Source organism: Engraulis encrasicolus, chromosome 15 (assembly GCF_034702125.1).
Source record: "Engraulis encrasicolus isolate BLACKSEA-1 chromosome 15, IST_EnEncr_1.0, whole genome shotgun sequence".
NCBI lineage: Eukaryota > Metazoa > Chordata > Actinopteri > Clupeiformes > Engraulidae > Engraulis > Engraulis encrasicolus.
The window spans coordinates 8,624,188-8,639,944 of record NC_085871.1 but is presented as its reverse complement, the minus strand read 5'-3'; positions in this window follow the sequence as shown (position 1 = coordinate 8,639,944).

The window sequence follows — 15,757 nt, the reverse complement described above, 5'->3', positions numbered from 1 at the left end:
CGAACTGGGGCCTCCCAGTGAGGTAGTCAGTTATCCATGTCACCAGTCCTGTTCCCACTCCCATTCGCAGCAGTTTGTCCCTTCAGCATGAGTGGCTGGATGGTGTTGAAGGCACTAGAGAAATCAAAGAACATGATTCTCACAGCCCTGTCTCTCTTGTCCAGGTTAGACATGCACCCTGTGTAGCAGATACAGGATAGCATCCTCGACTCCCACTTTCTCCTGATAGGCAAACTGCAGGGGATCTAGAGCATGTTGGACCTGGGGCTTCAGTAGGTTGATCAGCAGCACACGTTCAAAAGTCTTCATTATGTGGAGAGGTGAGGGCAACTGGTCTGAAATCGTTCAGTTCTTTGGGGTGTGGCTTTTTGGGAACTGGGATGAGACAGGATGTCTTCCACTGTGTAGGGACTTTCCCATCCTGTAGGCTTCTGTTGAAGATGGACTGAAGTGGCAGAGCAAGCTCCTCAGCACAGGTTTTAAGTAGTTTGGCACAAAAACACCATCAGGGCCAGGAGCCTTTACTTTGAGCCTCTTGAGTGTGCTTCTGACCTGTTGAGCTGTGACACTGAGGAGTTTGCTGAGTTTGCAGGGGTGGGGGGTATGTGTATTGAGTGTGTCCTGTCTTCCCCAGGTGATCCTGTGCTTGTGGGGGCTGGCTCAGAGGAGAGATTTGTGTAAGGTAGACTGGTGAAAGTTCTTCCTGCTGATGGTTAATCCGGGGGGAGGCGAGGAGTGTGTTGAATGGTTAACAGAGGTGGGGTCGGTGTTGATGAGCATTCAGAGGTAGTCCGGGGGGGAGAGAGCCCATGGCAGGTTGAAGGTGCAATGGAGGAGGGGGTGCTGTGCTGGGAGTGAAGTTATCCGTGGTAGGTGTGTAGGGTGACCTGGAGGTGTTAATGTCTATCCCATTGCTAGCAGCATTCACAATGGGAGGGCAATTAAAGCGATTGTAGAAGCTATTGAGATCGTCTGCCCTGCTACAATCGCCGTCTGCTCCACGACTCTTGGCTTCACACCCTGTCATTGTCTTGATGCCCCGCCACAGTTCTTTAGGGTTGTTGTCCATCTTCATCTCAATCTTCCTTCCATATGCATTCTTGGCCTCTTTCAGTCTTTTCTTGAGCTCTTCTGGACACCCTTGAGCTCCACTGTGTTGCCATCTTTAAAGGCCATTTTCTTTCTGTCCAACAGCTCTTTCACATCACGGGTCACCCATGGTTTATGGTTAGGGTAGCAGCGCACAGTCTTGGTGGGCACTGCAACATCCTGCAGAAGTTGATGTAGTCTGTTGTGCATTCTGTGATCTCTTCCAGGTTCCCATGGTCTTGCAGTACACCCCAGTCAGTCGACTCAAAGCAGTCTCTCAATGCGTCCTCAGCTTCCGGTGTCCACATCCTGACAGTGCGTGTGGTGATGGGTAGACGTTGTACTTTTGGCTTGTACACAGGCTGCAGATGTATGAGGTTGTGATCTGAGCTGCCCAGTGGTGGGAGGGGGGAGGAGATGTATGCATCCCTCACGTTGGAGTACAGTAAATCAATGGTCCTGTTTTTTCTGGTGTTGCAATCCACATGCTGATGGAAGTTGGTCAGAGTGGAGTTAAGTGTAACATGATTGAAGTCACCAGATATTGCGAAGAAGGCATCTGCGTGTTGTGTCTGAAGCCTCGCAACTGTTGTGTGGATTACTTCACATGCGATGTCAGGAAGGGCTCTTGGAGGTATGTACACACAAAGAATGATGGCATGTGTGAACTCTCGAGGCACGTAGTAAGGACGCAGACTCACCGCTAGTAGTTCCACATCTTTGCTGCATATTGTCTCTTTGACAGTTACATGTATATATAAATAGAAAGTCCCTTTGGTCTGGTCAGAGAGTGCATCTTAATATGGGACCTTGCCTCCTCCACTTGCCTCCTCCACTCGCTTCTTGTCATGATGACATCACTGACAACAGCATTATATTTCAATATCTTGCAAAAGCTCAATGGTAGTCTTTTTCTCGTTTGCAATTGGGATGGTGAATGAAAAACAGTCCCTCAAAAGTTGTTGTGGCTAGGCTGACAGCTGGGAAACTTTATCGTTTTCTCCACGGAGGAGGGGCCAGGAGGCGGGGCGAGGAGACAAGCGCAAGTGGAGGAGGCAAGGGGTGCATCCCAATATGTGTCCTTGCCTCCTCCACTTGTGCTTGTCTCCTCGTCCCGCCTCCTGGCCCCTCCTCCGTGGAGAAAACGATAAAGTTTCCCAGCTGTCAGCCTCGCCACAACAACTTTTGAGGGACTGTTTTTCATTCACCATCCCTATTGCAAATGAGAAAAATACTTCACAATTGAGCTTTTGCAAGATATTGAAATATAATGCTGTTGTCAGTGATGTCATCATGACGAGAAGCAAGTGGAGGAGGCAAGTGGAGGAGGCAAGGTCACATATTGGGATGCACCCAAGGTGGCATAAGATGCACTCAGAGAATCTCAAACCAATGAGAAGAGTCAGTGACTGACTTTTCTGGGTGATACTGCAGCTAGTTGGCGATCGCGTGCAAGTGAAAAAAATAATTGATTTTGATGGAGCTTCCGAGAAATAACACAATATTTTCTTATTGTTGTATATATAATTATATTAGGCTATATAATTTCTTTATATATAAATTATAAAGGTCTATGATTTGGGTAAAAATATTTGAGTATTTAGCCAAGTTCCCATTCAGATTTCCCAGTCATCACTTCCCTGCCATCGCTATCTAGGTGGAATTAGGCCTACACATTTTTGAAAGAATAGCCTTCTACTAGAAGACAGGAGCCAGTAGGAGTGATCCTTCTCATGTATCATACTTTCTTTGCACCCATGAGATCCCTAGCTGTTATCAACCATACATAATTTTCTTTTTTCCTTCTACTCTATTTGTTTACAACTTGTGTCTTTTTATGACTAAATAGCCTATTGAGATATAATATAGGACAGAATGATTAAATATAATCGACATGGTAGGCCTACTGATTTTTCGAACGTTATTCAAATAGGCCTACCAAGTCTGTTGGGAAAACAATAGATCGAGTATGCGGCACATGATCTAGGCCTATTTGCTGTATTCTATGCCTGCAGATTTAGTTGGATGCCGTGCATAACTTTGCAAACTGCTGCAAATTCCGGAGAAGTTCATGTGATAGGTGTGTGTGTATGTGTGAGAGGTGGGGCACAACACCTGGTATACATTACATTCTACCCCCCTTTACCCTCCAACCAACCAGGGGGGTTTGAGGGGTTCGTTCGAACTCCCCCTCCAATCCCCCACCCCCACTCGAACCCCCCAACTACGTTGCATCCCACTTTGACTGGAAGGCCATTTCATAGACAATAACTATCAGATAGCAGTAACTGAGGGCCGTAACACTGGGCCGACACTATGAGGGGAGATAGCTCATTTGAAGCAAGTCATGTCCATTTATGTTAAGAGTGGGGAGCAACCGACAAACAATTCAGGACAGCAACAACAGACTTGCGACAAACTTATAATGAATAAAGTATGTCTAAATTAAAATATTTTTAGTGTGCTCGTGTATTTGGGAAACATTGGAGCAGAGAGCCAAATAAAGTCCACTTTCGCGGGGAAAAGATCCCCCCCACCACAATGCTGGCTACGGCCCTGGCACCCCAGCTTTACATTGCTTTCAGGGTACATGGGCCCCTTGAGGGGGGTTGTGTGTGTGTGTGTGTGTGTGTGTGTGCGTGCGTGCGTGCGTGCGTGCGTGCGTGCGTGCGTGCGTGCGTGCGTGCGTGCGTGCGTGCGTGCGTGCGTGCATGCGTGCGCGTGTGTGTGCGCCTCCTTTCTTATGGTAAAGAAGAAGGAAGCTACTTAATCGGGGAAACAATACTGGCATTCATGTTCAAAAAGTCATATACGCCCCAGGCCTTTTTGGCATCAAGCCTCTCATATAGGGACTTGGTCTGACCAAGGGCATAACAACTAACGTTCTTAAAAGGCATGGTTGACCCACCTCCCTTGGTTTGCTACTGGTTGAGGGCAGGAAAGGCTCAGCCAAAGTTTAAACAAAAAATCTTCTTAGTCCCAATAGAATGTCCCTGCTTAAACCATGTCACTGCCTCTAACACACTCTAACACACTCTAACCCGACACAGTGGGTGGAGTTCCCCAGCCATGGGCCGCGGCCGCCCCATCTGAGTTGTGGTCTAAGGGGAAAAATAAAAGAAAACACCCAAAGCATACCCCAGTGGACTGTCTGCCCACAGGGGAAATGTGCTATGCCCATATGCCAGTGGTGTTAAATTATAATTGGCCTCTTAAAGTGTTGCAACTAACAATGCAAAATTTACAGAGTGGCTGTACCCTCTGACCATATGCCAATCAGGGCCAGTCAGGAAGCACAATAGGTGTGATTCTTATCGCTCTATATGGTTTCCAGGCTCAGTAACAATGCAGTGAATGTTCCTTTGAAGTCACTCTGGGCACTCAACTTTTAGCATCTCAAAGAGATAAAAAACACTGCGGTGCCACAGAATAACCCCGGACAGAGGGATGATTTTTATTTCATTGGGGGAACATTATTATATGTATGAAATGTGCATTTTTTTTCAGTCATAATGAATAGGCCTACTTAGAATTTGGTGGTGGCGGTAAGTATTCATGAAAAAGGTAGCAGTTGTGAATGTGCAGGATGAATTCTGGAAATAAACAACTGAAATTATTACACAGCGCACCTTTAGATAGGATATACGAATTTCATGCATTGTAGTTTATTTTTGTTTTGTTTATTTTTGTCTTGAAATGTCCATGTGGGCTTTTGTGTATTTGTATTTGTGTATTTATGTAAGCTACTGGATACCTGAATTTCCCCCTGGGGATCAATAAAGTTACTCTACTCTACTCTACTCTACTCTACTCTACTCTACTCTACTCTACTCTACTCTACTCTAGTTTTTGAGAGTCAGTGTCTGTCTCAGCGTCTGTATGTCTATATCTAAAGTATGTCTGCATGGGAAAGTAAGAATCGTCATTTCAATTGTTTCTATGACCAGTGGATAGAGAAACCAAGAAATTGACAATAAAGTCCTCTCAACTCGACTCAACTGTATTCGTTTCTGCATGTGTCTGTCCATGTGCAAGAGTGTGTCCACCACAAGGCCCCAACCCCCACTCAGTGTGTTTGAGAATGCATGTGAGTCTGTGGGGGCCTTTGTTAGGCTGTGTGTTTCTCAGTGTCCCAGGATTCTTACACCCAATGTGTGTTTATGTGTGTGGCACACACTGGATGTTGGGAAAAAAATATCTTTTTATAGTGCACGGTGTATAACCGTGTGTGATTAACCAGACTTAACCGTCTTCTGTGTATGTCAATGATGAAAATGATCTAAATTCTAAGCTTGTGCAGCTGCTCCCACGGCCATGAGCAATAGCACGGCTTTAGAGGCTTGCTTGGGTATATGTTCGTTGGTATGTCTGTGCTTTAAACAGGAAGATGGACGAAGAACAGAACCACACCAATAAAACATCAGGATGACTACAATGGACAAAAAGAGACAAAAGACAGACACATGAGCACAGGGAGAGACAGCCATGTTTTAATCTAGTCTGTCTCAACGGGGGCTCTACTGCCTCCCAGGGGACATAATTATTAGGAAGCCCAAGGGGGCGTTGAGACTGAGCTGAGAAGTGGGGTGCTGAGTGCCCGGGGGGATCTTGACTGTCAATAAAGGCAATCTAATCTAATCTAATCTGAACCAAAATGAGTTTCACACCCATACTCTGGTAGGCTATTCTCCCATAATGTCTGACCCCCCACAGCCATATGTTTCAATATCACATCAGAAATCTCACAGCTATAATTACAGCTGAAATGTTGGTCCTCTGTAGTAGTGAATACAATAGGTTACTTCCCCTTTATGCTAAATAGGTCCATCTTGTGAATGTCTCACTCAGGCTACCGGTACTTGAGCTTCAAAAGCTTTGCCTGACACCTTAAACTGCCCATTCACTCTTCTCCTCTCTCTAACACCATGTTTTGTAATGGAGACAGAGGAATTGGGTGGGGTGGGGGGGGTGGGGTGGATAGCTGTCTGCAGGTAGTAGTAGTGGTCATAGTAGTAGTAACTACCATTGTCATTGTGACACAGCACTCCACACACAACGAAATTGCATTTATGCCTCACCCGTGCAAGGGGAAGCCCCCAATGACGCCCCAAGGGAGCAGTGCGGTGGGACGGTACCATGCTCAGGATACCTCAGTCATGGAGGAGAGCAATTACTCCACCCCACCAACCTGTCGGGTCGGGAGTCGAATCAGCAACCTATGGGCTACAAGTCTGAAGCCCTAACCGCTTACCCATGACTGCCCTTGAGAGTAGGCCTATGTGTTTATGACAGCATTTGTGCATGAGTGTATATTGCACTTGATGTCCTTATGTTTGTCCTTGTGCACTTCTATTGTGTACTGGGCTGTATGTTTTGTCTTCATGTTGGCTGTAACACGTTTATGATGGTGGTGAAAGCACATTTCCCCTTCGGGACAATAAAGGCAATCTATATAATAGCAGATGCACCAAAATGAAAATTTGTGGCCGAAACCGAATAATAATTAATCATTTGGCCGAATAGGCTACCGAAACCGAATATTGCAGTTCAGTTAAAGTTATCAAAAAAATTGGGTTTTTCAGTAGGCCCTATTTTTAAATATTGCTTAAATCTACGGCTTACAATAAATGATTAGAAATGTTTTTTAAAGGGACACTGTGTGAGATTTTTAGTTGTTTATTTCCAGAATTCATGCTGCCCATTCACTAATGTTACCTTTTTCGTGAATACTTACCTTCAGCATCAAATTGTAAGTATTCATCGTGACTGGGAAAATTGCACTCTTCATACATTAAAAGGTGGGTCTTCTCCATGGTGCGCCATTTTGAATTTCCAGAAATAGCATTTTTTAGCTGCAAAAATGACTGTACTTGGACCACACTAGAAAATATTGTTCATTACTTAGTAAAATTTCATGTAAAGATCACATTTTGCAATAGGCAGTCCAGTTTCAATGAGCAGCATAGTTGCAGTACCTTTTTTGACCATTTCCTGCACAGTGTCCCTTTAAAGCAGGGGCGTCAAGCTCAAATTGACGGAGGGCCAAAATCAAAATCTGGAACAAATAGCGGAGCAAATAAGACCAAAAATAGTTCACTTTGGTATGCAAGCATAAAAATTGGCACAGAGGTTCATTAGAATGTACTCTTTCAGCTAAGGGCGTTGGCCACGCAAAAATCCAAAATGGCGGCCATTTTTCAAGATGGCCACCCTGTTCACTTGTAAATAAGGCTAAGAAGAGTTAAATTAATGATACAATCATACAATTCGGCACAAATGTTCATTAGAATGCACTCTTTCACAAAAGAGCATTGGCCACTCAAAATCCAAGATGGCGGCCATTTTTCAAGATGGCCACCCTGTTCACTTGTAAATAAGGCTAAGAATAGTTAAATTAATGATACAACCATACAAATAGGCACAAATGTTCATTAGAATGCACTCTTTCACAAAAGAGCATTGGCCACTCAAAATCCAAGATGGCTGCCATTTTTCAAGATGGCTACCTCTCAACTTGTAAATAAGGCCAAGAAGAGTTAAATTAGGGATAGAATCATGCAATTTGGCACAAATGTTCACCAGAAAGCATTTCTGATCAATGATCAATTTTTTGATCAATGATTTAAGCCTAGGAGCCCAACTGAAATATTCAATTTTCATATCAATCAAGTGAATACATGTGCATATCAAGTGTCAGTGACAGCTTGGATTATCTACCTCTATAAGGTCATTACAAATTAAAATGTATGCTGGTTTGTGTTCAGATATGTATATCTCAAGTCCTAGTGTACTATGGAGTGATGGGGGCCTCTATGCTTAGGAAATTATGAATAATCAATATACAATACACCATTCATACAGTATATTGACATATGCAAAATGGTAACATGTCTGTTTTATGTTCTACTTTGGCCTTTAACCTAGATGATATGTTGGCTACCTAACCACTTGATTTATTGATTGCTCATTAGTTTTTATTTGTGGGTGTGGTCCTTTGTTTAAAACATGTCAGCCTGGCTTACTTCTCTCACACACTCAAAAAGTCTTTCAAAAACTTTAAACAACAACATGTGGAAATCCCATTGACTTTGGAGGGATACACCTGTCAAATTAGCCTAAACGTCATCAAGATACTGTACTGTGGTGTAGTGTACTCTGCTATACTGTACTGTACTGTACTGTACTGTAATGTTATATACTGTACGGTACTGTACTCTACTGCACCGTATTGTATGCTACTGTACTGTACTGTACTCTACTGTACTGTAATGTGACATACTGTACTGTTCTGTACTGTACTGTACTGTACTGTACTGTATGTGATATACCACACTGTACTGTAGGCCTACTGTACTCTACTGTACCATACTGTATGCTACTGTACTGTACTGTAATGTGATAAACCATACTGTACTGTACTGCACCGTACTGTACTGTAATGTGATATACCAAACTGTACTGTACTGTACTGCACCGTACTGCATGCGACTGTACTGTACTGTACTGTACTTTACTATTCTGCACCGTACTGTATGCTACTGTACTGTACTGTACTGCACTGCACTGTACTGTACTGTACTGTACAACTACATAGTAGAGCTGAAACATGTGGAGCCTTCTGAGGTCATGTACAATATGATGCAAAATGGTGTAGTGGGAATGAGTTGTACTATTACCACTCACAATTTATGGTAGACTATCCTTCCTCCCAGACTATTTGTGTGCCTTGCATATCAAGAAAATGAGTAATGAGTACCAGTAATGATTTACTTTTATAGTATATACCATATGAGAACTGTTGTTTTATATAGATATTTCTCCTATGGGTAAGGGTGGCAAAGACATATGGTACATGTTGTCCATCAGCTGTCAGTTGTGAAGTAGCAATTGAAGTACTCAATGATTATTGAGCTAACTGTAATACAACTTGTGACACAAGTACTAGGTGAGGACTTGAAAAAAACAGTTTACCTCTGCCTACTTACTCAACATCTACTTAGAAATGATTTCCATTTAATATGAACTGAATACATACTGTGGCCTACATGTATATTCAGTAATCTGTAATACCATTCTAAAGATGACTGAAGTGCACTCACTATGTGCACAATGCTACTTGTGAAAATGTTGAATTATGTGATCTTATGGGTTCTTCATACATATGGAGAGATCCTGTCCTTTACCCTCTCTTATACAAATACAAAATATCTGTTAAGGAAATTAGAGGATGGAGAACCTGCTACCTTGGACATCATCTTGCACTGACACTTCCCCATTCAGATGCTGCTGAGTGAGCATTAGCAGCAGTCTATTCTTACCATAGTTTTAGTGTGGGAAATACTCATTTTAATTCAAACCAAGAATCTTCTCAAATTGTTCACAATGTTACATTTGCTGCCAAGCATGTAAGCACAGTATGCCCACTATCACACATACTTTCACACTACGTACATTTTTGTAGTTTCATCAATCTGTCAATCAGGCTACAACTGCCATTGCTTCATCTCTGCTGGGTTTGGGACTATATTAACATTGTCAGCTACTGTAAGTATAATGTCATGTACTAACAATGTAATGCATTACACAACATGACATTGTATATGACATGGTAGAATAATTTTTTTTTTTCCGATGGCTCCTAGGCTAGAATTACAGCTTAATACCCTAAAGACACACCATGAAAAGTTTGGTACTTTTATCACTTCCGTAATGGTAAAACCCTTACAGACTCCACTAGAAATACCTTCTGCACTTTGCCTTTGTGGAGCACATACTCATTCTCACATTCACAGACCAGCTCTGGAGGCTGCCAAGAAGGCACCAATTGTTTGGGGTTTATGAGCGAAAGTGCTCTCTCTCTCTCTCTCTCTCTCTCTCTCTCTCTCTCTCTCTCTCTCTCTCTCTCTCTCTCTCTCTCTCTCTCTCTCTCTCTCTCTATGCATCATAAAGGGTGGCCATCTTGAAAAATGGCAGCCATCTTGAATTTTGTGCATCCAACACCATTTTTTTTAAAAAGTGCATACAAAGACACATTTCTGCCAAATTACATGATTGCATCACTAATTTAACTATTCTTAGACTTATTTGCGAGTGGCGAGGGTTGCCATCTTGAAAAATGGTGGCCATCTTGGATTTTGCGTGGCTAACTTGTAGTACATTCAAATGAACAATTTTGCAAAATGACATGCTTGCATCACTAATTTAACTATTCTTAGACTTATTTAGAAGTGGAGAAGGTGGCCATCTTGAAAAATGGCGGCCATCTTGGATTTTTGCGTGGCCAACGCCCTGAGCTGATAGAGTACATTCTAATGAACATCTGTGCCAATTTTCAAACTTGCATACCAAAGTGAACTATTCTGGGCTATTTTGACAGTTAACTGCTGGACTACAAAGTCGCGGGCCGAACTCAACAGTTATTTTTGAAAATGGACTAAAATTGTGCATGCACTTCATACTCATAGTCAAATTTCACATACACTCTTTCCCATCATATTTGTAAGTTAAAATGCGTCTGCACATCCTGTGACACTGCAAATTTCATGTTCAAGTCATGTTACGCTATACATCAATGGTGTATGTGGGCCAAATGTAATACACATTTGAAATGATCTCGCGGGCCGAATAAAATGGCTCCGCGGGCCAAATTTGGCCCCTGGGCCTGAGTTTGACATCCCTGCTTTAAAGGAAACACATGTTTATTTGAAATCTTCAAATGCTAGAGTAGAACTTAAATTAGTTTCATTAATGCCCATTTTCGATTCATTTTCTATTTGGCCTCCGATTCGGCCACTCACTTGGCTTTCGGTGCAGCTCTACAATCTAATCTAATCTAATCTGAACCGAAATGAGTTTCACACCCATACTCTGGCAGGCTATTCTCCCATAATCTCTGACCCCTACATCCATTTGTTTCAATATCACATCAGAAATCTCACAGCTATAATTACAGCTGAAATGTTGGTCCTCTGTAGTAGTGAATACAATTACTTCCCCTTTATGCTAAATAGGTCCATCTCTTGAATGTCTCACTCAGGCTACCGGTACTTGAGCTTCAAAAGCTTTGCCTGGCATATTAAATTGCCCATTTACTCCTCTCCTCTCTCTAACACCTCTGAGCATCTTTTGTAATGGAGACAGATGTGGATATGGGGGGTACCTGTCTGCAGGTAGTAGTTGTTGGTGTAGTTGTACTAGTCATAGTAGTAGGCCTAGTAGTCGTAGCAGGCTAGTAGCCTAGTAGTAGTTGTAGTAGTAGTAGTAGTAGTAGTAGGCTAGTAGCCTAGTAGTAGTTGTAGTAGTAGTAGTAGTAGTAGTAGTCGGGGGAGCCCAACTGTCCTGATGGGACAACGGCGGCTGGCTATGTGATGGACTCGTGGGGGAAGTGGAAAGTCATGTGTCTGGCTCCGTTAAACATTGAGGACGTAGAAGATGTCTACACTTTCGGGTACTTGGTGGCAAGTTCCTTGGCAATTGGAATACTCTTGGGACTGCTGTACCGCATTTGCTCAAAGGTATGGGCAGCCACTAGTGTCCCCTGTCCAGCTCAATTGATCGGGTGGGCAGTGAGATTCGAGCACAGAATGCGGTCGTGAATCGCGCTTTGGAGGGTTTTGTGGCTGGTCAGCGTGTGATGGACAAATTGATGGAAATGGTTGTGGCCGGACATCGCCACCTTGAAGCTATTGATTGCCGCATTGATGGACTTGTCGCGCACAATCGCCAGATGGAATCGATCGGCTTGGAAGCTAGGTTGCTCGAACTTCAACTGTATGTGAAACGTGTGGCCAGTCACATGAGAATTGCTGCAGAATAGAAAAGGAATGTCTGCATAACCCAAACATAAATCTTATTTTGCTTTGGCGCCCCAGCTGCAGCTGCAGCGACCTGACCTAGGTCAGGACTCTTATCTCTCCTTGGAGGACAAGCAATGTCTGGACTCTCTGCCTCCCTCCCAATTACCACTGGCACCTGGAGGTGTTTTTCACTTGCTTTGGGACAGTTATGGCTGAGTGGGGTGATAAGCTATCCAGTGCCCACCCCTCTCCTTAATCTCCAACGCATCCTCTGGTTCTTTCTGCCTTGCGTCTTGTAGCCCAAAGGTTGCCAGTTTGACTCCCGACCCACCAGGTGGGTGGGGGGAGTAATTAACCAGTGCTCACCACCCCCATCCTCCTCCATGGCTGAGGTACCTGAGGTAGCATGGTACCGTCCCGTCGCACTGCTCCATTGGGGCGCCATTGGGGGCTGCCCCCTTGCACAGGTGAGGCATAAATGCAGTTTCGTTGTGTGCAGTGTGCAGTGAACACTTGTGTGCTGTGGAGTGCTGTGTCACAATGACAATGGGAGTTGGAGTTTCCCAGTTGGGGTTTTCGTGGGGCATTCAGTAGTAGTAGTCAGGGTGCGATTTGTAGGGGGGGATGGGGGGGATTGTCCCCCCTTCTGGTCTTGATATCGGCACTTTTTCTACATGATTTTATCACAGTTATGTGTAATTCTATTGATATTGCTTACAATCTGAAACATATCCTCCCTTCTGGTTTTCCGACAAATCACACCATGGTAGTAGTAGTAGTAGTAGTATCAGCAGCAGCAGCAGCAGCAGCAGCAGCAGCAGCAGCAGTAGGAGTAGTAGTCAGGGCCACTGATGTTTTTGCCCTGCCCAGGACAAAGTCATCTGCAAGAGCCCTTATGTAATGAAAACCCAATTTTTGGGCCCCTTTCCTCTTGACCCATGAAAGGAAAAACAACCCCTTTGTCTCCCCCTGTTGGTTTCCTGGGTAGTAGCAGTAGCTGTAGTTGTTGCAACAGTAAAATAGTTTGCTTCATTCCACTTGTGGAACACTGTAATAGACATTGAAAGTAGTACAACTTGGTCCAGCCATGGCCAACCGGTAGGGCACTCGCCTGCCATGCGGCTGACCCGGGTTCGATTCCTGGCCCGGGTCCTTTGCCAACCCCTCCCCGTCTCTCTCCCAATTCACTTCCTGTCCACCTCTCACACTGTCCTGTCAAATAAAGTCGAAAAAGACAACAAAAACAACTTTTAAAAAAGAAAGTAGTACAACTCTATTGCGACATTACACAGGGCTGTAATTAACATTAACACGCTGCTGATTGGTCGCTCCCATTCTGGTAATAGCTAATTAATAACAGGGGCCATCTCACTGTTTGCTAGTGGCTGAATGGAACATCTACCACCTCGACTGGACTAGACTGGACACACACACACACACACACACACACACACACACACACACACACACACACACACACACACACACACACACACACACACACACACACACACACACACACACACACACACGGTACAGATTCTAAGGGCCCTAGCACTGATAGGAGCCCTTAAAGGGGCCCAAGCACTGAGAGGGGCCCTTAAGGGGGCCCAAAATTCTAATCTTTCATGGGGCCCAACATTTCTGGCAGCGCCCCTGTGCACATATCCAACCTGTCAGTAACAAGAGAAGAGGCTAGGGAAGCAGCCGCTTCTTGGAGCCCCAGATGACCCTAGAGTCACACACACACACACACACACACACACACACACACACACACACACACACACACACACACACACACACACACACACACACACACACACACACACACACACACACACACACACCACACAGTACCACCAACACACACACACACACACAGTCATACACACACACCACACACACACACCACACAGTCACACACACACACACACACACACACCACACACACACACACACACACACACACACACACACACACACACACACACACACACACACACACACACACACACACACACACACACACACCACACAGTCACACATACACACACACACACACACAGTCACACACACACACCACACACACACACAATCACAGTCACACACACACACACACACACACACACACACACACACACACACACACACACACACACACACACACACACACAGAGAGAGAGAGAGAGAGAGAGAGAGAGAGAGAGAGAGAGAGAGAGAGAGAAAGAGAATTTGTAGAAGTGTAGTTGCTTCTACTACAGCTAAACCCTTGAATAAACATAACCTCCCTCCAAAAGGCGGTGTAAATTTACCCATCCCCCCATGGCCCTCTCCTTGCCTCTGCCATAACCCAATGGCCCATCCACCTGGAATCTGGAGCCCCCCTCCTACCCTCTCCTATTCAAAACAAAGCCATGCATACGTATGTGTCTGCTTTCCTTAGCCCAAGGGTATTCAATTACAAGTCATTGAGGGTCAGTTTTCCCTCCAGTAAAGGGGCAGAACACAGAATCTGCAAAACCACGAGCAGCACGCTGTCCGAGGTTAGGGTGTGAAACAGGCGGATAACTTTCGGGACAGAACAGATGTTCGCTTCTCTATTTCTTAGTAGCCTTACGATGGACTTTATTTCAGACTGTTTAGAGAAGATTTCACTCTCATGTGAATGCATAGGAGAGATATGCATATTCCCAACCTGAAGTGTTAGTGATAGCAAATGATGCACGGCCACAGATAGCACACATGTTTTCATTTCTGTTCAGACCTTGCCATCCAAGGGCTCCAGGGCATCTGGCCCCAGGGCCTCCATTTGAAATGCCATTACACGCTGAAGAAGGGCCCTGCCCGAAACGTTTGTGTGCAGACGGTGCTCCTGAAATGGGATGAGGCAGGCGGGGGGTGGGGTGAGGCAGGCGGGGGGTGTGGGACGAAAGCAGCAGCAGCGACAGGAGAGGAAGTGGAACCCCGCTGGAGGTTCCACACAAACAGGGCGCTGTCATTTTCCAAACGGGTAAAACTTCAACATGGGTCAGCAAAACAAAACAAAACAAAACAAAAAACAAAAAAAATGCAATAAAGTTCACACACCCGTGTCCATTTAACAGCCAACGAGTGAGCTGGGGTGGAAGGGGGGGAAACAATGAAAAAGAGAGGGAAATATGAATAAAGAAAGACAAAAAATCTGAAGAGTGCTGTCCTTCGTCTCCTTCATTCCTCCATTTGAATAGCCATGCTAAGCCCATTCAGCATAACGCCCGCTCACATGTGCCTCTGTCTCATATATGCATATGAATGACACTCACACTCACCTGTGGCCTGTGGTCCTGGGGCCATTAAGCTTATGAAAGATGAAAGAAGCCCAACTGGGAAACTCCAACTTCCATTGTCATTGTGACACAGCACTCCATAGCTTCACTGCACACAACAACATTGCATTGATGCATCACCCGTGCAAGGGTCAGCCCCCAATGGGGCCCCAAGGGAACAGTGCGGCAGGACAGTACCATGCTCAGGGTACCTCAGTCATGGAGGAGGGTGGGGGAGAGCACTGGTTAATTATTCCCTCCACCAACCTGGCCGGTCGGGAGTCAAACCGGCAACCTTTGGGCTACAAGTCTGACGCCCTAACCGCTTACCCACAACTGCCCCTATAGAGTATACACAGTATGCAGGGTCCAAGGAGATTTATCTGTCACATGCATAAAACTGCTGAAGGAAAAACATGCAGTGAAATTAGAGTTGCCCCGGCCTGTACTCTGTATAGCCTAACATCCGTGTCCAGGAGCACGGAATTTTTGGAGATCAGGCTGGTATAGCTGTAGGAATAAGTAGCCCCTTAATGCACGCCGTACCTCCTGTGGCACGCTGTA